At 37.1% G+C, this 23688-nt stretch overlaps 1 protein-coding gene across 2 annotated transcripts in view; it reads right to left on the reverse strand.

Moving 5' to 3' along the window:
* Positions 1-17806, reverse strand: part of FHIT (fragile histidine triad diadenosine triphosphatase) — a 538519-nt gene extending 520713 nt beyond the window's left edge. Inside the window, exon 1 of one of the 2 annotated variants that reach the window (XM_088061848.1) lies at positions 16433-17806. The gene's annotated coding sequence lies outside the window, so the exon portion shown is untranslated. The remainder of the gene's footprint in view (positions 1-16432) is intronic. The other variant, XM_005522023.3, reaches the window with a different exon arrangement.
* Positions 17807-23688: the final 5882 nt, after the last annotated feature.

The following is a 23688-nucleotide window of genomic DNA, read 5'->3' on the forward strand; positions in this document are numbered from 1 at the left end:
AGTGATTTACAATTAGAACAACACAAATTCATATAAATTTAAATTTAATTGCATAATGTGACTATCTTGAATTTCTACATCTTTCTTTTATGTTGCAGGCTGCTTTAATTATCCCAGTTCAACTTTCTGAAAGTGACAACAGAAAAAGGTGAATATGAAGTGAAAAATGAAAAGATGAAGCTGCTGAAACAAATATAAGCTTATGGGATATCTGAATCTCAGCAAAATAGCTTATTGATGAAAATGGGTCTCCATCAGGCTGCCTGATCTAATATCCAGTCTCTTTTTAGCAAAAAAACCACCCAACTTCTGCTTTAGCTATTAATCAAAGAACAATTAAGTGACACGTTTATGAGCAAGTACAGAATGCTGAACTATCTTCAAAGACTAAAGTTATTGTGATGTTATACACACAGACAAATATTATGCTCTGCTACCTAAATTTTATGTATTTATCCACTTAATACACTGTGAAAAATCCACAGTTATGCAGTCTTATCTATCTTAATTTCCTGCTTTCCATAGAAATCCTTGATGCATACTACAACATAAGCAAGCCTCATGCAAATTCAGAAGAACCATTAAAAAGTCACTTTCAATTTTCTTGTTTTTCTCACCTGGCATAATTAATCTAGGGAACAGACACAGGACCAGTGCATTTATTTTTAAATACACTGGCATTAATCTTTGCAAACATAACTACACCAGCACAACTTAACCACTGTGAACAAAGCAGAAGTCAGCAGTTATTCCCTAGGATTTGGAGACCCTCAGCAGATCAACTTTCTTTACATTTTACCTCTATCACTCAGCCCTTCTGTCTGCTAGGGAAGCCAGGTGGCTAAAGAAGTTGTCCTGTCAGCTTTATCTTTAATCTCTGCACGAAGATCTGTGAATGTAACACAAAGGGTGTAAGGCAACGCTTGTCACTGCAATGTAAGAAATACACTTACCTTTAGAGTATCCTCTTTCTGTAATTTGAGACTACAAAGGGATAATAAATACATGCATCTATGTTTGGCCTATGCATTAATAATCATGTTTACTTTGGACTTTAGTACTTTACTACTTTAGTAGTAACTAAAGTTACTACTTTATGAAAAAAGTCTGTGCTAACAGATGTTGTTTCCCTCTACTGCTTTAATGACACCATTTTTTGTTCACTAACACCGAACTCATCCAGCAGTCCTGCACATGGACAACTCAACACAGAAAAAAATCAATTTACAAACCCAAATTTAATCTGGAAGATGATTAACAAACAACAAACAGAACTAACTACCAAAGGAAGCGGACACTTAATCCCTCTCAGTCTCTTCAAATGAAGACAAACTTTCCATTAGATCCACTTCAGCCAAGCATGTTAGCAGCCGCCACTGAGGTAAATGAGTGACATTTACATTCACCACAAAGGAGTTCAAAGGAAAATCTTCAGTTATCTCTTCTGATCTCTACAACTATAAACCTCTACCCCATAATCCCAGATACAATTTTTATCTAAATTTAGCACAAAAAGAAATACAAATTTCTGCAAAACTGAAATTGTTTGAGTCTTTCCTTCAGTTTCCCTTGAAAAATTGATGGAGAACTGCTTCTTGTCTGCACCTCATTACTGCTCCCAAAAAAACTCCCACATCTACCCTCTTGCATCTTTTAATTTCAGAATTGCACCTGAATTGTAATGATTCTTCAAATCATACAGACTAGCAAGAGCTGGCTACATAAGGAGTAAGATACCCATTCCAACAAAAACAGGTCAAGTCAAGTAAAAAAGCTGCAAATCTTTTAGCTAGGAACTTCAGAGTTAGGAAACAGGAGCAGAGATTTCAGGTACTTTTGTCTTCATCACTGCTGAAAATATTTAAAGGGATTTTAAGTGTGCCTGTGTACATTATATATTCATGTTTTTATCAGCATGCATTTGGGTTATTCCCTCAGAAATCCCTCACTCTTGTCCACAGAAAATCTGACTCAGGTTTCAGAGTTTTTACTGGGAAAAGGAAAACAATATACAATTTATATGTTACAGGTTTTGTGACAGAAGCAGCAGCTTTCTGCTGTTTAAAATGTTCCTGTTCACTTACATTTTACTTCTGAGCTTGTTTTGGATATTCTTCATCTGTGACATCGCCATTGATTTATTCTGGTCAGAAATCATAGGATTTATTTCTGTTGAGCAAACCAGTGGGCTTTCTGAATGAATTACCATCAACTTTTTTTTTTTTTTACTTTTTTTTTTTTTTAAGGAGGCCAACCACTGTTCTCTCAACAAACTGCACTTTGGGAAGTTCACTGCACACTCATTCTGGTTCTGTGTCATGCTCTCAATGATTATATAGTGTGCAAGTGCTGTCTGCAATGACCAGGTGAACAGAATTCAGCTGAACATCTTTATCTAATTTTTCAAACCTAGAACATTATGTCCCATTTCATTTTTATGAGACTTATTTAAAACTTTTTCCAAGCAGGTCCTGGGTACAAACCTGATGTTTTTCTTTGTTTTTTTCTTTCCATCACTCTCTAAGCCAGCCCCAGAACTTACCAGATAGAATGGCATCAGTCGTTGTTGAGCTTTACAACAGCCATATTGATTGGTATCTCCCAAAGGCACATCGTCATCATTTTACCACTGATGGGGTTATGGGCAGACACACACTTTGACATCCTCCTTAGATGTGATAAATGCAATCCTCATTTTCTCAGATCTTGTGCAATTCACCATGAATCCATTGATCACAGAACAGAACGACCCTTTCTATTCCACTGAAGCTGTGAAACCCAAAGATATAAATAGCTTCCTAATTCATACATACCCCATACATTCCATAATCCTATTTTTCATTGGATTGGGGTGATTCAGCTCATCATTTCCATGATGAAAATACAAACTGGTGTATTCCTTTTGAATAATGTTGTACAGCATGACTTTGAATAAAATATTATTAACAGGTGTCTCCCCCACCATAATCTATCTCATTTTTGAATACCAGAGGGCATTCCTGACATATGCCACATGTGAATCATTTTGCTTGTGGACTGCCACAATCATTTTTATTATAACAAATAGAAACCAGTTGGTGGTTGTTACTAGCTGAAGTTTTACTTGGAAATTTTAATCCAGTAAAAACATTTTTAAATTAGATATAACAGGCTCAAAAAATTTCTTCCTATGCTTAACATGGGAAAAACCACTAATCAATATTTACTAAGCATTATGGTTTGGGCACCTTTTGCCAATATTCTCAAAACAAGTAAAAATTGGTCGTTGTAAAAATAAAGCAGCCAAGTCAGCCACATATGAACTTCAAAGAGCAACCAGCACAAACTCAGTGCCCTAACACTGCTCCTATCACAGAACTACAAAGAGTGTAGAGATTATGGCAAGATTTAGCCTAGGGTACAAAATTCTAGGTACTATTTTGGGAAAATAGAATAAAATCTCCATAAAGGTTTGAACACTTCAAATGCTAAGTAAGTGCTCATGATGAAAACAGATGCCTGTCACTGCCCTATGGAATTATAAAATTGTTCTTAGTTTTGAGTCTTAAATATACAATTAAAAGCTTTCCATATCTCATTTCAGATAAGGAAATTTCAATCCTTCTTTGGAAATTAACTTTCCATCTAGTTCCTGGACATGTTTTTTTTTAATTATTATTTTTGAACCACATGTCATTTAATTATTAAATCTGTCTTACATTTGCATCTCTGGAAATAGTTTTTTTTTATTCTCTCTTCTTCTACCATTTGATTTCAGTGCATTACCAGGGGTGTGAGCAGGCTGCTGACTATGCTGATAGGCAGGGAGGAGGGAGAAGTCCTTGCTCCACATTTCATTCAGATAATAGAAACCTGCAAGCTGCTCAGTGTGACAGATGAGCTCTGTGAGCTAAAGCAACTTGTTCCGCCTGTCAGGCTGCAAGAGCCTACAGCAGCAAGATACAATTGTGATGACACCACCATCGCCAAACTGGGTCAAACATACGGTCACTTTAAAACAGAATGTCACCCGCTCTTTCTACTTGAGGAATTTGATTCAGTGACACTAAAAGCTGTTAGATACCATTAGCTTTATATCCAGGTTCAAAATGAAACTGTTTCTCTGACAGCATTTGAAGGATCCTCTTTGCCATTAAAGTTCGTAGGAATCACAAGCTGTCAAAATAATGTCACTATTGCCCAGAGCAAGCGGGTGCTTTATGAGTACAACACTCTCCAGGTTGCACCAGGGGAGCAGGGCCTTTGGAGTAATATCACCATTATGGCCTTTGTGGATCAAATACATTAAAATCATCACAGAATTTTAAAGAAAATTTTATAGATATAAAATGTTTTATTTGTAGAAATAAAAAGATACCTGAACTCATGCCTACACCGATTACTTTGTTTAGATCATTATCTCATATATTTTTATTTTTATTAGCAAAATAAAAGAATTATTAAATGAATGACAGTAAAAATGTGAAGATAAATTAAAAATAATATTTAATAAATTGTTCCAGTTATTTCCCTCAGTCTTGGAAGATTTACTCACATCATACTGTGATGTTGAAATACCCCATGGTATAGTACAAACATGTACTGATCAAAGATTAAATAACTGTGCTATACAGGTCATACCACATGCTGGTTCTAGATAAGATTTGGAAAAGCAGATAATGAGATGAAGATAGTTCTGGTCATATTCTGATATTTGATGATCAAAATCTTGCTTGTATTAAATGATGTGTAAACCTATCTTTTTTTAACAGAATTACACTATGTACACGTTTCAGCACGGATAACTTTAGTCCAAAAGTACTAGAAATGTAGAAGAAAACAGTAAAGGTCTGAGATATCCAAAAGTAATTTCCTTCTCAATATTTACCAATTTGTGTTGACAATCTGAGTCGAGCTCAAATCACGGACTCAGGCCAAGTAAAAATTCCCAGCCTGTTAGATTCCACAGTTTAATTTAGGTATTTCAATACAACATAATGAAGACATTTTATATATTTCAGGTTTTGATGTATCTATTTTTCTAGTTTATGTTACATACTTGCCTTTGCCTTTCTAGTTCAACACAAAAAATTTTCAGGAAAAATATTTTGAATAAAAAACTTCTCATGGAGCCATTCTGTTAAGATGATTCATATTTTTGTGCAGTTAAAAACTTATATAATTCTTTAAAATAATTGTTGTTTACTTGCTTTGATTTCTAAATGTCTTTGATCTCATTCATTAATATTCATTAGACTTCTGATGTTGGACTAATGAGAATCTTACACATTTATGAGAAGCTATTTAAACAATGCTATAAATTTTTTTCTGACTTATGTTTTTCATCAACACTGACAATACTTAATTCTTTGTATTCTCCAGTTTTTTTCTTCAAACTTCCTGAAGACATGGTACACATTCTCCCAAACAAAAGGGAACTCAACAAATGCATAACTAATTCAGGCAATTTTGAACATGGAACCCTCAGCAGATAACAAGAGAAACACAGTATGTATGGACAGAATGAATAATGCTCAAAAGAATCCAGCCACAACTTTTCAGCCTCAGGAGTTTACAGGCACAAAAGTAGCAGTGCTGTCACCAGAAGACAAGAGCAGCCACTGATATTCCCCATCCCAGGTGCACACACAACTGCAGGAACAGTGAGGCACTTGTGTGCTCTGTGCTTTAGAAAACATCAGCTGTGTTCAGACTGAGTTTCCATTGCTTCCAGTCCATATCCACAGGAAAAGAGTCCCAGAATTCCACCCAGAATCACCTGCATTGCACACACAGCATAAGAGAGAAGCACCCAAGGGAACCGATGCAATCCACCACAACATGGTAACAGATTCAATACAATATAGCAAAATTAAAACATATATACATTTTCAAATAAAGCTACACCAGTTTGAAACCATTAGAGAATTCTAACTAGGAATTAACTCCTACACTGCAAGAGAAACAGCCATTATAAGCTTCCCAATGACAATAAAATAAATGTGCAAATGCAGCAAAATACATGATTATGCAGTGCCCATAACAGCATAGTCACACCGTACACCAAATTTCCATACACAGAAAGCCACTGCTCTGGTCTCAGTATCAAATAATAACAAAAAAGGACAAAGTGTTCCTAACTCTAGGATTCCAAATTTATCTCACAGGATGCTTACTACCTAAAACCTTAGAATCTACTACCAACCCCAATCTTTGCAAAAGAGTTTCTTTTGTATATCAAAGTTTAAAAGATCTCCACTGGTACAAATGTTTCATTACATGTAAATATATGAATATGAATGTGGTTCTCTTTAACAATACAGTTCTATATTACAATACAGGAAGAAAATAATCAAGTCATTTTAGAAGCTTTAAGTAGCATTCAAAGTATTTATATAAGCCAGAATCCTTATTATGTGCAACACCAGCCCTTACATATGACTCCCAAAGTTAAGTATTATTAATCTTCCTCTGAAGAATAGTATTTCCATCATTTCTTCCTTTCTGTTCTTCTCTATTCCCCCAGATTCAGATCCTGATAGTGGGTCTGTAACTCTTATTCTCAAGCTCTCCTCTCAGAGATGTGCCATCACAGCACCTGTCGTACTGGGATTTTATCCCACCTAAGCAAGTATTCTCAAAACAAATCAGAATTAACGTGACATGAAAAGTGTTAATATATCACAATACTAGAAGGCAATTCTTTTCCCTGAACCTGGGAAAGTGAAAAATAGGATAACATATTAACAGAATTTTTTCCAAGTCAAGTGTACACAATGCTTGGGGTTTTGAGGTTTTTTGTTATAAAACATATTCTAAGTTCTAATTCAAATACCCTAACGTTTCCCAATTTCAATATTTCCTTAATTTTCTTAAATCACACTGTCAAGGCCTAACAGCTACAGCTTCAGTTGCAGAACTGGGAAGGCTACACTTCACAACAGGTATAAGACACTAAAGTTAATTAATGGACTAGGATTCAAACAGAAAAGCTGATGAAAAGCTGACACAGAAATCTTTCTCATTGAAAACACTTAGGTAAAGAGAAATGACAGTGCCTGCTACCAGAAATAATGAATCAGTGGAGGGAAGCTTACAAATTATACTAATTAGTAAGAAGCAGGCAAGAAAAATAAAAGCCTCAAAGCAGGAGCAGTATCTTGGCAAAACGCCCACAAGCAAAGGCACCCAGTCGAGGCCCCACCATCTTCTGTGTCCTTCAAAGGAGAAATCCAGCAGTCCAATGTTTGCCCCATGGAATTAGAGCAACCAGCCCGGGCAAACGCCCCACTTACTAAAGCAATTTTTAAGCTAAAAAGAAACCAGTGTGACCAATCTGCTGCTATGAATGGCCATGCTTGGTTACATCCACAGAGACTGAAGCAACTGCAGGTTAAATACACACTGAGCCAGTCTCTGGCACGGTAAACGAGTGTTCTGCTTACAACGACATCTATTACTTCTGAGAGCACCACAACTGCTCACATGAGATTTATATTCTTCTACACATAAAAAGACTCAGAACAATTTTCTTAACCTCTCATACAACTGCAAAATTTACTCATCCTTCCAGTAAAATGTGCATTAACACAGAGTTTTGTTACGTTTTCATATTATGTTCATTCAATCAGCATGTTCTGCCTCGTTCAGATTTCACTTCCTTAAGTCAGAAGAGAAAATGTCAGAATGCTCTTGACAGGAAAATCTGGTTTGGTTAAACAGCTCAAGGCTTTCCAAGTGAATGTAAACCTTGAAAAAGATACCAATTTTTTAGTGAAAACCACTCTTATTGTTTTGACAATTTCTTCATTCCTACGAGTATCATTTAAAAAAAAACTTTTTAGTGTCAAACAACCCCAAATATTTCAACCATTCTAGAGACAGAACTGGAATGCAAGGGGGCTTATATAACAGCCTCTTTTAGGAAAAAAATCAGGCTCTTACAATGCAGTTCTTTTTGTATTTAATAGAAGCCCACTTCCTTACTAATTGTCACTGTTTCTGTGACTGAAAAATGCAATTAGTTACACTTCACAACACACATGAACCACACATATTGTGGTTATATTATTCAACCTGAACATTAATAGTAGGACTGTTATAAATTCTAGAGGAATTGCATCACAACACCTATTTTATTAAACCATTTGTGGCAAGAGATAGTTGAATGCTGTGTATCTTTTAAATACATTATTCTAGCTGGGAAAAGAGTTAGTCTACCAGATGAATTAAAGAAGCCAAGAAACCAAAAACCAAGTAAGACTACTATTTAATTTGTACAAAGAGTAGTTAAGTTTTAAGATCATGTAAAATATGAAAAAAATAAAATGCATTACTAACACTGTCCTATTTTCAAATGGACCTTATAGTTACAAACAAGTTTCACTAGAAAAATAAAACTGGCAGCAAAACAAAACCAACAAAGGAAAACAATTTTCATTAGTTCAAATGAAACTAACCAGGGCTACCAGCAGTAAAAACCCAATTCTTTTAAATTCCGAAATGAATCTTCTCTCCTGACCTTTATAGAGCTCAAGATGCATACGTACACAGAATAAACAAAATAATTTGAAAGCAAATTCACTGAGCGTGCTTGACCTTTGAAACAGCACAGATAATTTTAATCAGATTTGCACAATGTTAGTCTGTCTCAGGTTCCTTGTAGTAACACAAAGATGATAAAACTACTTAAGGAAAATAAAAGCCAACATTTTGCAAAAATAAAACCATCTTTAAATATTTTTTTAAAATATACCTAGGAGTCTCAGATTCAGAAAATATTCCTCTGAAAGTCTACTCCCTCAATATTGAGCTAAGATGCATAACTCAGCTGTAGAGAGAAAAGCTCTTTCTGCCAGTTATGCAGGTTTCTGTCTCAGTTAAGATGAAGAGCTGACATCTAAAAGAAAAAAAAAAAAAAAATAAAGTCATTTACACAAACATTTTAAAAATCGGGTTTTGTAGGAGCGGCCTGTAGTTGCCTCCTTGATCACCTAGCTTGCAGTGGCTGCTTAAAGCTTCTGAGTCACATTGATTATCTTCGCTTTTTCAAAGCTAATGACTAAAAATATCAAGATCTTCAGCATAAATAACCTGACAAGCAGTGCTGACTAGTAAAAAATCTCTAGTTACAAAGAGCAGAAGTTGTCAGAAGTACACACAAATGAGCCTTAGCTGAACTAGCTGGCAGCACCTTCCTTTGTGGAAGGACAGATGTTACACCAGCAGTTAAACAGCATTTAGAGCCACCAAAGCTGACCATTGCTTGCAGTGCTTGGAAAAAACAAGGAAGGAAACCTTATACTTCATACCAGCCCCAAAGCAGGTCACTCCAAGTGCTTCTATTACTTGTGCCTGATGAAATGAGAATAATTAGCGTGGGGAGCTGAAAGCCCTCTTTAGGTTCACAATGTTCAACCTCCATCAAATTACACCTTCCATGTCAACAGCAACAAGAGGGTTCTACCCAAGCCAGAAAAGACAGCATGAGAATAAAATGCAACTAAACAAAGACACTTTAAAGGCTGAAGTTTGGCTTTAGTAATTTTGAGAAAAAGCAACAGTGAGTAGGACATAGATCCTCATTAATTATTTGCCCAGTTCAGGGACACAATAAGACAACATAGCTCTGTCAAATAATGCACTTTATCTAACAGCACCAGTCCAAATTACTCCTGGCCTAGTTGCTTTTAAAGCTTTACTTCTTAGTATTTCCAGAGAGATGTTCAGTTTAATAAACCATTTAGAACAGCTGGAAAAGAAATGTAAAGTAAATACTATTAACTACATGAATTTTTATGTATTCATGGCTCACAAATCAATTTTCTATATTGGCTGTTTCCTTGTAGAACCTCCACTACCCTTGTAATTCTTATGAGCAGCAAGGTGAGACAAATGTGTTTCTAAAGAATTTGGTCCCCTTATCCACACTCAGACCATTGTGAGCAAACCTGGTACTATTTGACATGGTCTCTGAGACAATAAGCAAGAGAACAGAATTCTGAAAACCAGCTTTGCTGAGACCTAACACATGTTGAGGTGGGATCACGAACAACACAGCTTTCCAGAACAGCATTCCTCCATTTGCGTGTCACTGATTAATTCTCTGAAACTGCTGCAGGCCAGCAAACCCTTTCAGATTATGGCAACAACCACATTCCTCTTCTGCCACAGTGTTTTGGTCTTTTTCTCTCTCCTTTGCTCACAGGCAATTTTACAGCTTGTCTGCAACAGCTATCTGATATCCACATCTTTTCCTACTAAGGAGTTTAATTTATTCAGCTTATCAGAAAGGCTGAGAAGGGAGCTGATCACTGTGTAGAGACACTTGCACAGTCTGTCAGTGTGAAGCATTCTGACCTTGCAAACAGAGTCACAGAGGCCCTGGCACCTGGAAATAAATCACACTGAGTACAATGGTGGTTCCTTACTATACTGGCAAATATTATTGATATTTGCCTCATCCAGTCTCAACACACAACAGAACCTGTTACAATGTGAGTGCTATAATAACAATAAAACATGTAAGAAATAATGTAGAATGGTTTCTTCACATTCCTATTTTCCATATTCAATAAATGCTCACACACATGATCAAAAACTTACATTACACTAGAAAAATAAAGGAAAAGCAGCTGCCAAATGGAATAGAACTTTAAGTTTGATATTTTCTTTTCAAATTTTAAAGCAATTTTCTACATCTTTAGGCAAACAAAAACTTTTAAAAAGTCTTGTTTTCCTGAGAAAGTAATTTTCGTTTATTTGAATAGTCTTATCAAAATATCTATATTAAAATGCACTGTTTTGTCTAACCTTCAAGTACCCCAAATTGTATCCTGAGTAAGATTCTTTGCACTGTTTAGCTTCAATATCCAAACACCTTCTTCCTGATTTAAATCCTCTCATAGAACTTCAAACAATCCTGATTTTTGTTACAAAGCTGCTGACAAGCAGCTATTCCCACCCCACAACTATTTGTGAACAGTCACATTGCTACAATTGGACTGCCAAGAATATTCTTCGTATTCTCCCTTCTCCAATTCAGTCCGTAGTAGGACAACTGATAATATTTACATTTATAAAAACTTCATATATATATATATAATATTTCATTACCAATATTTCATTATCATTTTTAATAAGCAAATAATCAGTCTTACACCAGTCTGTAATGATAACTGAACCGAACACTTTAGTTGACAATAGTTTGCAGCAATACACGAACAGGCACAGTAGTTTGACAATCGACACTTCCCCAAACAATAACATCACTGCATTTTAAATCCAACTCCTATAAAGGCTTGCAAAGCAATGGAAGCTGAAGTCCAGGGTCATAAAATTTTCTAGAAAAATATTAGGTAGACCATTAAGTCTTCATTCGAGTTGTGTTTGTCTACATTTTGGGTTTCCTATTAATACGTGAACCTAACCATATTTTTAAACAAGACTACACATTTTCTTCAGCAAAACACCTGCCTAATCAAAAATAAGACTTAGAGACTCATAAGCCCCAGATTTAGGCAAGCTCCCTTCTGTCCTTCCCCCCTTTCTTTCTAATATTGAATATTTTACAAACAAATTTCACCTGAAAATTTACCTGCAATGAACTGAGTTCTGCTATCCTGAAATAGGATGCATCACAACCATGTAGTTCTTAAATACTTAATAACACAACATGTACTAAAAAGAGTCTGAAAGCCTGAAATTATTAGATGTCTCCAGCACAAGAAATAAAAAGGAGACATACATTTCTCTGCAAGTATAATTTTAAAGTCCTTTCAGAGAGAGAAAAAGGCTGTCAGCTTGCTTGTTCTGCCAGCAAGTAATGAAGCTCTTGGTTTTTTTTCATGGAAATGCCAAAATGATCGTAGATAAAGTATACAAAATTAATTTTTTTCTTTTCTTTTTCTTTTGTTTCTTTCTTCTTTTTTCTTTTTGAAAGGTGAGTATCAGGAAGGTAGCAAAAGTCAGGTAAAGCATCAAAATGGGCAAAGTAGTATCAATAGAAAACAACAAAAGCAAGCACCTTTTCATTTTAGTGACCATCTAGAAAAACATCACTGCATTAATGCTATTTAGAAGCTATTTCAAAATCCAAAGTCCCTATGAAACACTTTACTTCCTACCAGTTTAAGGAATCATTATTTTGTTTTCACTAACAGAACACTGATGTTCATTCCTAATGCCAGCTAAATGCAAATTTGAGCCTCATGTGTTACCTACTCCTTTCTAACAGACCTTCATTATCTCATAGTTCTCGGTTAAGACTTGTGCACAAATCCAGCAAACAGTTTAGAAGGTACTTAATTTTCAGTATTTGCATAATAACACTGAACAGGATAAATAATATGCATACTTAGTGCCAAGAATCAGCACTATGCCAATTTAAAGCCTTATTCTTTAACATTTCAGAAGTAATTTTGAAAGCAAATTAAACAACATATATAAAGTATTCCAACAAGTCAGTATGCAATGACTTTTGAACAACAAAACAACTGCCAAGGCCAATACCTACAAGACATATCCGATTTTTAGTGACTTAAGACCTTGCTAAATCTCTGCAAACATTAGTGCTAAAAACCCTTTACATTCAGAAGAATTGATATAAATGTTTTTGACTCCTCAAGCAGTAAGACAGAGCATTATTTTGATAAAGTAACAGGCATCACTGCAGTGCCAATAGAGAAATTCTGTACTTTGGCATATCTACAAATGTGAAGCAGACAAATGCAGCTGTTATGTGTTACAATGCAAATCTGATGAGCTACACTGGGAATATTCAGTATTGCAGTGCAAATTGATGAGAGGAGAAGCACAAAGTCTGAATAAAATAAAAAGGTTTATTTAAATCTCACAATTAGGACTTTTTCTTTAGTATTGTCCAAAGGATTAAAACCAGCTTTTATTTTAAAGACCTCTTTACAATTTTTCAAGTTTGCTACTAGAATAACCACACCACTTATAGGAAGAGTAGAAGCACTCTATAGATTTGAAAAATTCTACCCTGTAACAATCTGCAGGGACCTATGCAAAGACCAGCTCCCCTCTGAAGGTACCCTCAGCCCTCCCACCCTGACACGTCCCCCTCAGGGATCATAGTCTGAGGAACCTCCACTCTGGGGCCTTTTATAGCTTGGGATTCCCCTCACAGTCAAAGCACTGGCAGAGATCTCTTTCAATCATTTTCAGTCTGTTCCTTGTAGGAATACAGTTAGCAGACTGCCTTGAAATTTAAGGAAAGGGAGGACGAATTTTTTTTAATTAAGGGCTGCTGCAGAAACCCTTTCAACAGCTGAGTCACTGAGAGAACAAGTGAAATCTAATTGCACAGTCCTCAACAACACTGCATGGACACTGAGGGTGAGGCACAATCAGGGCCAGACCAAATGCAAGCTTCCTTTTAACCAGTAAAGCTTTCTAAATGCTGATTATGAAGCCGCTTTTCCCATACAACCCAACTTTATCCATAGTTTGTGTGCACATTATTATGTGGAGAGGTAACCCCTTCACTACAAAAACTTACATGTGAAAGTGAAAGGCCTCAAATTCTGAAATTGGATGTTTACCATGGATACTAAGAATTATCCTGTAGCTTTGTGACAATCACATTTACCTCCCTGGTACCCAAAGGAACCCAGCAGGCATTTTATCAGCAAACGAAGATTTGGTTAGGCCTTAAAAATAAATAAATAAATAAATAAATAAATACCAAACAAGCAAACAAAAAAACACAAATTACACACTCATTTGAACACTGCACTTGGAAAACATGAGTTATAAACTACAAGGATGCACAAGGAACACATTGGTCCAAACATGTCTTAGAGTTTTATTTGATAAATTACTGGTGGAGTAGAGAAAGACAAAAAGAATGAATGTAATTTATTAAGACTTTCTTTAAAGCGTCCATCTCCCCCTAGAGCTTATGTAAATAACAAAGCAACAAAGCCATGTAGCCCTAGAAGAATAACTTAAATCTAAGGGAGAAAAAATTTATAGGAAGGCAGAAAAGACACTTGAGATATTATTTTAATAAGGAGAAAATATGGATGATACTGATCAACTTAGATTGATGCACAAAAAAAACACTGCCTGCACAGCACCATAATATCTGAAAGCAATCAATTTGCATTTTGTAATCATTCTCCTAATAGGATTTGAGCTACAGAAGTCAACAAGTTTTTCTTGGAGACTTAATATATCAACATTTGGCCCTCTGTGGTAAGCATGGCCAATTTGTCTGAAGTTGTCACACACTGAAGACATTCTATACACAAATCAGCTGACAAAGTTGGAAAGTGACAATATTTTTAACCTTTGCAAAAATAGGCAAAATTATAAATAGATGAAATAATATAAATAAACGTAATTGACATAATTGAAGCTGCAGATACTGTAGAAGAAAGAATGAATGACATGTATAAAACTGAGTAATTCAATTTTCTGCAAATTCACAAAAGGATTCATGTGACAGATGACAAAATGAATGAGAGGATTATACATTGTAACTATAAAAAGGCAAATCCTATAAAGTACATACACAGTTGTAATATGCAAGACGAGTGGATAATCCCATGTTCAACGTTAAGTTATATGAGTTGACCCATTGTTTCCGACAGCATCTCTATATCCTCCAATTTTCCCAGCATGTAAAAGTATTAACTTGGTCACTAGCAAAGTCAATGGAAACTGCAAACACATAGTTCAAAGGCTGTCAAACTGAAATATTTTACTATGATTACAGGCTTTGTGTAACACATTCTTCTCATTGCACTCTAAGACTGAAATATAAACCATAACAAAGAAAACAAAATTATAAGAAGCTGAATAAAACCATCTGAAAAATGGATCCAAATAAATGTTTAATAAATAAGTGTAGGCTCTACAGCTTTCACATATTGCTGCCTTAATTCTTCTAAGTTTTCGCAATACTACAATGCCAATTAAATTAGCATTATTATAATACCATATTTTGAAGAGAATGAATTAGAACTTGCATTAGAAGTGCTATACTTGGCAAAGTAACAGCTCCCATTGAATGAAACTAGCAGCACCTCTGACCAAATGTCTCACATGGGGAAAGGAAAAGAAAAACAAGCTGCAAGAAAAAAACTGAAAGTTTCATAGTAAGTGGTAGAATTGACAAGCAAACTAAACTCAGCTTTTGCCAGCAGTCTACCTAACACAGGAAAAAAGCTGTGTCTGTGTGTGTGTGTTTGTGTGTGTGTGTGTGTGTGTGTGCGCGCATAGACTATTTCAGCACACAGAATGTAACTTTTAAAGACAGGCAAAGTACTCTCCTGTCCTTCAAAGATTTAAAACTATTCAGAATGTCTAAAAGTGCACCTGAAGGAAAACATGAAAGCGGATTATGAAATCAGGGGGCCTGTGATTTATTGGAGATAAGAAACAACTTGTCCTGAGGAAAAAGGCAAAATATTTAATGCCATCTTTCTATTAGACAATTCAGTGATTCAATTTAAAATTAAGGTCTTAGTACATGCTCTGTAATGTCTTATTTGAATCACCAACATCCAACATTCAAAAATTAAATACTTAACTGCTTACAGGTGGACATATTGTGCAACTGTTTTTTGTACTGAACTTTTTATTTTCCTCTTTTTGAGATTATGAAATCGTGTAAGACTTTTTACATTACACCCCTGAAAAAAAATTTAAACCTAAATTATTTTTTTTCTCTCGGAACAACCTTCAGCTGAAAATCCCTGAGTTCACACTTCAGTCTTCATCCTACAATCAAGAACAAGAGGACTGCTTTTGGGAGGAGGTAGGGAGTGGGGCTATTTTTTGTCCTTCATCTTGATTTTATTAATTTGCAAAAATCTGCAATGTGAATCTATTCCTTGGACACGTGGTATCATCGGAAAAAAAACATAATTACCTTTATCTACTGTATGGTATTGCCACTCAGCCTACGCATGTACAGCTGAAATCATTTAGGAACTGGTATGAAAGCACTTGATCCATCACTTCGACAAAGCCCGTAAGGTTTCTGAAATGGTTTTAAGCTTTACTGCCTTACACAGAAATTTAAACTTAAGCGATTGCTCAGTCTCAGCGATCCAAACACGAGCTGCTTGTTGCAATGACTGCCTCGCGTTTTGCTGGAGCTTGGGAATTAATGGATCTGCTCTAACACACCTGCCTCTCACCAGGGGGCCAGAGCAGCGCCCACGAGGGGCAAATAAAAACACTGAATTACGCAAAACGTCCCGACAAGACATCTCAATATCCAGCGGGGAGGGACGGGAGGATGGCGGGGCAGCGAGGGGGCGGCGGGCGCGGAGGGGACCGGGGCGGCACCGCCTCAGCAGCGGGGGCAGCGCTGCCCTCGGGCTCCCCCTCAGCGCCCGCCGCCCGCTCCTGCCGCTGGAGCGCTCGGCGGCGGGGACAGGGAGAAGGAGGGAGAAATTAACACAAAATGGAGACTTACAGTCCCGTTGTGACACGCGTGCGCGGCCCCGCCTCTGGCGGCGCGGGGCCGGGGCGGGGCCGCCGCGCTGTCAGGGCCCGCCGGGACGGTGGCTGAGGGGCCGTGGTCGCTGGGGACTGTGGCCGGTTTAATCGCCTATCGCAAAATTTCTCGTCTATCGCTGGTTTTCCCGCTTGTGGCGGGCACAGGAGGATGGTGAGGGGAGCGGCTCCGTGGCCGCCCAGCAGGTGCCAGCTCCCCCGGAGATGAGGGGACACCTGAGGAGTGCAGCAGCACCGTGCTCAGGGCCGGCCGCGCCCGAGGTGGGCCCGCAGCGAAAAGCCTCACCAGTTGTGTAGACGCTTCTCCTGGCGATACGAGTAGCTCACACCGTTACAAGTGGGGAAAGTAACGTTACAGTGTGTGCTGTGCTTGTGCTGCTGCCCTGCGCATCTGGTTTAGACCCTATTGGAGAGAAGAGTTGCGATGCTATCGTCCATTTTGCTCTCATGTTGCCTCAGTTTTTAGTTCCATGTAGCAACAGTGGGACTGTGACTCTGCTTCCGTGCAGGCGGTGATGTCCCTGCTGAATTCCCTGGCACAGACTCGAGTGTTGGAGCTTCTTCAGTTCAGGATTGGAGTCACACAGGGCTCTGTAGCAGCAGCTCCTTCCAGAGCAGCACATCCAGTACCATCATCAGCTTCTGCCATTATGTATTTTGCATTATGCCATTTAGTACCTTGCTTTCATTCAGTTGGACTGAGCTTTTTTTGGTGGTCTTAACAGCCAAAAGCCAGGTTTTCATTGCGTCTTTGGTTTACAGAGAGTTAGATTTGGTACCCAAGAAAGATCTCTTATGCAGCTATTTTAGTGTATATCCACTGTAGGGGAATGAAGCTGCTGAACACTGCTATTACTCCAGCACTTCGAGCAATCTGCAATGCTGGGTTCAAGCCCAAACCTTGAACTTTATTTTATATACAAAAGTACATTAGTATGAAGGACTTGTTTGATGTATTTGATGGAGCCAGTAGCACTAAAAATGCAAGACACTCTTACTGCTGTATTCATGAACACTTCCACAAATAATAAGCAATACTCCAGCTATCATAGTTCATCCTGTAAACGCACATTGAAGACGTTGTCACCAACCCATGAACGTGGTAACAAGTGTCATTACTACTGAATGCCAGTAGGACACCAAGATTGCCTTTTGATGCCACCACTGTGCATTTTGCCTCAGTATCTGTACTTCCATACAGCAAAGGCCCTTGTCCAATCCCAAAATCCACTCTGTGCTGAAGTGACAGCATCAATTCCCTCTGCTGTTACACATTTTGTCAGCCCTTTGTGACACTGCACAGCAACAGGTCCCTTGGGACATTTGTCTGCAAAGCTACCCTAGATATGTCCCTTTTTCAGTGTGTACACCTGTCTTCTAGGATTAGTTGAATTGAGTAGTGGCTGCTCCTCCTACATGCACTTCATCCTGAGAAACATCCTGACCACTCATTTTGTTTACAAAAGCAAATGCAATGGGAGCAGTTCCCTTATTAGTACAAGTGAAGTCTTTTGCCTATCACACAGTCGCTTTCTTTCTTAATGATCACACTTTTCCCTTCCTGACAGGTTTTACTGTCATTAATTGTTAAAGAGACCATATCATTAGTAAAAGCAAAGACCATCAGACTTGTATATGGACAATTTCACTGGCATTTGGAGATGGAAATCTATCCAAATCAAGGCATGCTGTGTGAGATGATGTGCCCATCACACCCTGATGAAAATACACTCCTTTTATGTGAGTTGTCTCCTGTTGACTCATGTTTTTAAAGAGGATTCAAAAACATTCACTCTTTTAAGGTCGGCAAGAAAAGGTAAAAATTTAAGATAGTTTTGTTGTGCCAGGCACACTCATGATACTGTGAAAACACTGTACTGAAGTATATGCTGAAAAAGCAGACACTTCAGAATAGCAGCACATCAGAAAATCTGATTAAATATGTCAGAAAGCTTTGAAACCAACAAAAAACCACCAATAAACAATCCTGAATGTTATTCTACACTGTTGAAAACAAACTGCAAATTCTAATCTCTTTGAATAGCTCTAGCCATAATTCTCCACTTCTACCTCTGCAACCTCTCTGTCTGTAACCAGAGATTATGTATTACATAAATACTTGCAACTGCTAAAATATGTGAGAGACATAAAAAGAGGTGGGCTACTGCTACATCAGAAGTCTTGGCTTACCAAAAAAACAGCTTTAATATTCTATTATTAATAGAGCAATATAATACATAAGCAGAAGTGAAGTGTGTTTCTAGATAATCTCCTAACATTCAGCTGAGCATGAAATCTCTTGAAGAAAAGCCTGATAGTGATCCCAGGAAAACATTCCTTTAGCTTACTGCTGCTTCTTTGTTCAATGGGGCAGTTCACTTTGTTCCTATATGATGAGCTACTTTATATTTGTGCTGAAAGTATTTTTCTTCCCTCTAATCCTAAGAGGAGCATGAGCTCTTAAAATCTTGACTTTGCCAATTTCACAGTTTCAGTAAGTCAAGTCCTTATAAAAAGTGTTTTACCTGCAAGATGATACATGAGAATCTCTCTTCTTCTGTGATGCATGAAAATTGTATTTATTTTTCAGTGAATTCTATGGTTTCAAATATGCAACTGTCATAAATTATATTAAATTACAAGCCTTAGATTTGTGATGTTACATAGCATTTATTTTCAAACAAATTTTCTATTGTCTTTTACATCAATATTTGTTGTGCATCCAAGAAGTAGGGACATAGTAGTTCTGAAGAAGTAAAAATGGCATAAGTAAGTAAGTGAAAATCCTCCAGTTTTCTTGTATAACAAGATGATTCTTCTCATGGTCTCTTTCTGCTGAGTTGTGCAATTTAAAGTGTGTTTTTACCTCTTCTTTTGTGTGAAATGGTACAACTCACAATCCAAAAGCTTCTGTGAGATGTTCATGTGTAGCCATCAGAAAATCAGCAAACTACCATAGGATTTTTTTAAGAAGTTTTCACTCTTTTCCTTCTTTGGTATTCAACTCTAAAGCATGTTGGTTTTAATTTGATGGGATACTGATGTGTATCTGTAATGTGTTGTATTAGCACTGTTCTAAGGAGGCTGGGCTTTGTGTGCCCATGCACAGTTTCACAGCAACTTCTTTGTAACTGTGATGCAGGTTTGTTCTCACAAAGTATTTTCTTCAAGTCACAATGTATTTCCACTGGTTAACTCATCGGCTACTTAAGACCAACTAGCTGTTCCTTCTAACTTTGCTTTTTTAGTCATTAGTCTTTTCCTCAAAACCAGGAACAATATTCATGTTTCTGGCAGAGTAACAATGATACTGCATCTAACAAAAACCGCCCCTTCTCTGAAGCCAGGCATTAATTCCTCTCACCCACCACCAGATGTCTGCTGAGTTTACACCCTGTGCATTTCCCATAACTGCACCCACAAGGCATCCACAAATGACTCTGAATTTTCAATAATAGCACCACATCATTTTTTGAACTCTCATTTTTCCTACCTCAGCAGCTGCAGCTGACCGCAGAACTGCAGCTGTTCTTTGTGTTAGGTGGTGTACCTCTGTCTGGAGTGAAGGACTCTACAAACAGCACAAGAGTGTAAGATTGCTTTTACTTTCATAATAAGCTTCATCTCTCACGGTCTTGGGAAGTGAGTTTTGCACAGAAAGTAATGAGAAATATTCTACATCCAAAACAGAAAAACATTTCTGGGTTTATATCAACAAGTAAAGTACAGAATGTTCTGGTTTCCCACAAGAAGCATTGGCAGTGGAGCCTACCCTTGCCTATAAGGAAGCTCATCTAAAGGAGGACTCAAAGCTCTATCAAAGCAGAAGGAGTGGAAGCACATTTCCCTCCAGAAATCGGCACTCACTGAACGTGCTCACCAGCTGTAGGTGCAATTAGCTGTGTCCAATTTACATTTGGAGCACAAGGGACCAGCTTTCACAGCACGCTTAAAACAGCAAACACAACAAGCTGGGGTTTGTCAACACAATGCACAGTTTCTCAGTTCAATGGGAAACTTTACAAAATGTATGTGCAAGGTATAATTACAGCATGCCACAAATAAAATTTCAAAAGGATAATTGAAACAACACTCATATCTTGGAAAAATAAGCTGGTTAATTGTTGTAGGTTCACAGACGTGTCACAGCACACAATACAATTAATAAAATATAAACACCAATTTTCAAATCAACACAGCTTGATAATTTGAATTCAAGTTTTAAGAACAGCAAAAAACCTAAAAACCACCACAAGTCTTTCTTTCATCTCTTTCCTTTTTCGTGCTCTATAGCCATTGAGACTAGTAGGAAACTAGCCAATTTAGTCAGAAAACTTTGCAGCATAGCAGGGAGTTTCATTTGTTGTCACATGCAATAGCAGCTGTCTCCATCAAGAACGAAGTTAATCAGTACAGACTAAATAAATTAGGTAATTATTTAGATTGTTAACATTGTACTTTTGAATGAAGACCAATCTTTGTCTTCTGATGCTGGAAAAAAACTTCTCTTTCAAGTAAATCAATTTTGTGGTTTGAAACTAAGGAGCAGTGAAATTCCTCAATGTATTTTTTACCCAAATATTTTTGGTAGCTGAAGATACTCAGTTTACACAAGGGACACAAAGTGTTAAAATTGTAAAAAGCAGAAAAGCAAGCAGGTTTATACACAAAGACTTCAGTATTTACTTTACTCTTATGATCACCGTTCATTACCCATTTCTAAAAAACAAGTAAAGCTTTTCACTTTGTTTCAGTCTTTCTACAATGCTTGAAATAAAAAGATGGTGTATGGTGTCTATTTAACTAAAGGAGCAACAAAAACCTTAAGAGCACTTTAATATAAAAAAAAAATAGATCTTTATCACAAAAAAAAACAAAAAACAAGCTTTCATGTAAAACAGAAAACTCATTTAACCTTCAAAATCTACTAGGCAAGTTTGTGAGGAACCAGAGCAACTAAAACACATATTACTATAATTAAATGTAAAAAAAGGTTGAGCATCATATATGTTATCTACAGAAGTTGTTAAACAATAGATGGGAATATTAATGCAAAGAATATTCGTATTGTGATACTATCAAAGGCATACATCAAAGTGGAGTACATTTTTGCAAAATCAAGGGAAAATTGCTTTTGTTTTGGGACTTGGTTTGACATGTCATGTCAAAAATGTTTTCAAGATATACTGAGAGTATTACTTAGAAAGTATTGTGCTTTACTAGGAAGGAAGAAGCGAAAGGCAGGAAAGTTGTAGGACACACACAGCTCTTAAAGCAGCATTGGTAGGCGTGGTTGCAATCCTTGGTCTTTGGCAAACTAGGCCTAATCTTACAGACAAGCTCAGGGTGAGAAATATGGTTTATATGGATTTACAGAACTTTCATAAAATTCAATTTTTTTCCTATGTGAAGTGGTTTCATTTTGAAAAACTTGAAATTATATTTTCCTTTTGAAGATTTCATAAGTTAAGTTGATTTAGAGCTCTGTTTTACAGAGAAAAAGGTACTAAATTTCTCTTGTAAGCATCTCACTGGAAGTAAAACCAATCACAGGTTTGCTCAAATGTATTTTAAATTGTTTGATGGACTAATGTTGAAGGGCTCAGTATAGCTATGGAATAATGTTTCTAAAATTTCCATATGCCAGTGACACAATGTCACTTAAGGACCCTTTTTTTCCACATAAATCCAATTTAAATCAGTTTTTGTTTTTAATCAAATTCTGCTGGCTTATCTTACGGCTTGTCCTTTGAATCCATAGATTCACTGAAGGAAATTTATGTTTAGAAATGATACATATGATAAAGTATTGATAAAAATGTAACTTATCCTTTGACAATTCTTGTGCTTGTGAAAAACATTCAGTGGTTGAAACAGCTGTGCCAGCAGCTACTTAAATGCAGTTGCAGTCTTGACTAGGCCACAGAAAACTCACAGAATAAGTTTCCACACTCCTGACAGCTTAAGTTTTTTTGTTTTTCTTTTTATGCTCTATTTTGAGTAGATAAGGGATATTCTGATATTCTTAGATTTATTTTTGTTTGGTTTCTCTAGAAAATGCCTTTTTTGGGGGGATGAGGGGGTTTGAAAGTGACAGTTCATAAACTGTGTCTGCACCTAATTGTATGAGCACCCATGCAGTCAGCAAAGGAGAGGAACCAGAAAACACAGGAACAAGTTTCAAACTGTTCTAAAATACTCTCTCATAGTAGTTTTTATTGCAGCATATTCTGACCTTTTAAGTCATAAGGAACTGATATTATTACAGTACTTTTGGTAAATGGGAGTCATCAAACCACTGTTCCTCAAGATCATTCGGAACAGTTGCAAGGACAGTTGATCTCTGGAGCTGCTGGTGGGGAAGGAGTGCACAGAGTAGCAGTCTCTCCCTGGTCCCATGCCATGCTGCCCATGTCAGATAAAGCACTGGAAACAGCTGACAACAGTGGTCCTCCCCTTCTGACTGCCAAGCTGTCTCTATAAATCTCCTGTAACTAAGAGGGTAGAGTGAGCCTCCACAGCACAAATACCCAGTGCAAATTCAAACTTAGTGTGACTTCTGCAGGAGGAGGCTTCTTCACACCAGATATCACAATTCAAAAAATCAAATCATATTTGGACATTAAGAAACTTGGGTTTGGTGCCATTTCTTGACCAATATAAATCACAAATATGTCCTGGAAAATCCTTTATTTGGCAGCAGTAGCCAAACTGTTTTCTCAGCCCTGTTCAGAATGTGTAAAAACTATTACTTTAAGCATTAACTGGTTGTCAGTCTGCTTTTGTTTGCTGACATTGGTTTAGGATCACTAGTAGTTTGAGTAATATGTATTCTTGTTCATATTTGGGAGTTTTAATAAAGCATGTATGGCCCTGTCTTACACTTCTTTCAATAAGAAACCCACGTAGTTTTGAGGTGTTCATTGACTAACAAAAGACCATGACCAGTTTTCTCTGGCATTAAGCTGGAAATATAGTCTGCAAGTAGGAAGGCAGCACTAGAAGCAGGCATGGCCCTGTGCAAAGACTGACAAAAATTCACAGCACTCAGTCTCACCATCTCACAGTCTCAGCACAGTCTTGTCACTTTATTCTCAGCTGTATCACTCCTTTGGGGAAAGGAAAGCATTCCAAACTGGGATATCAGTAAAGTGCCACTACCACTGGTTGGAGAAAGGGAGAATCTAAAGGGGTCTGGGTTTATTGATGATTCAC

This window comes from Pseudopodoces humilis, chromosome 13 (assembly GCF_049639895.1).
Source record: "Pseudopodoces humilis isolate 2021_Gansu_Grassland_sample_001 chromosome 13, ASM4963989v1, whole genome shotgun sequence".
Classification (NCBI taxonomy): Eukaryota; Metazoa; Chordata; class Aves; order Passeriformes; family Paridae; genus Pseudopodoces; species Pseudopodoces humilis.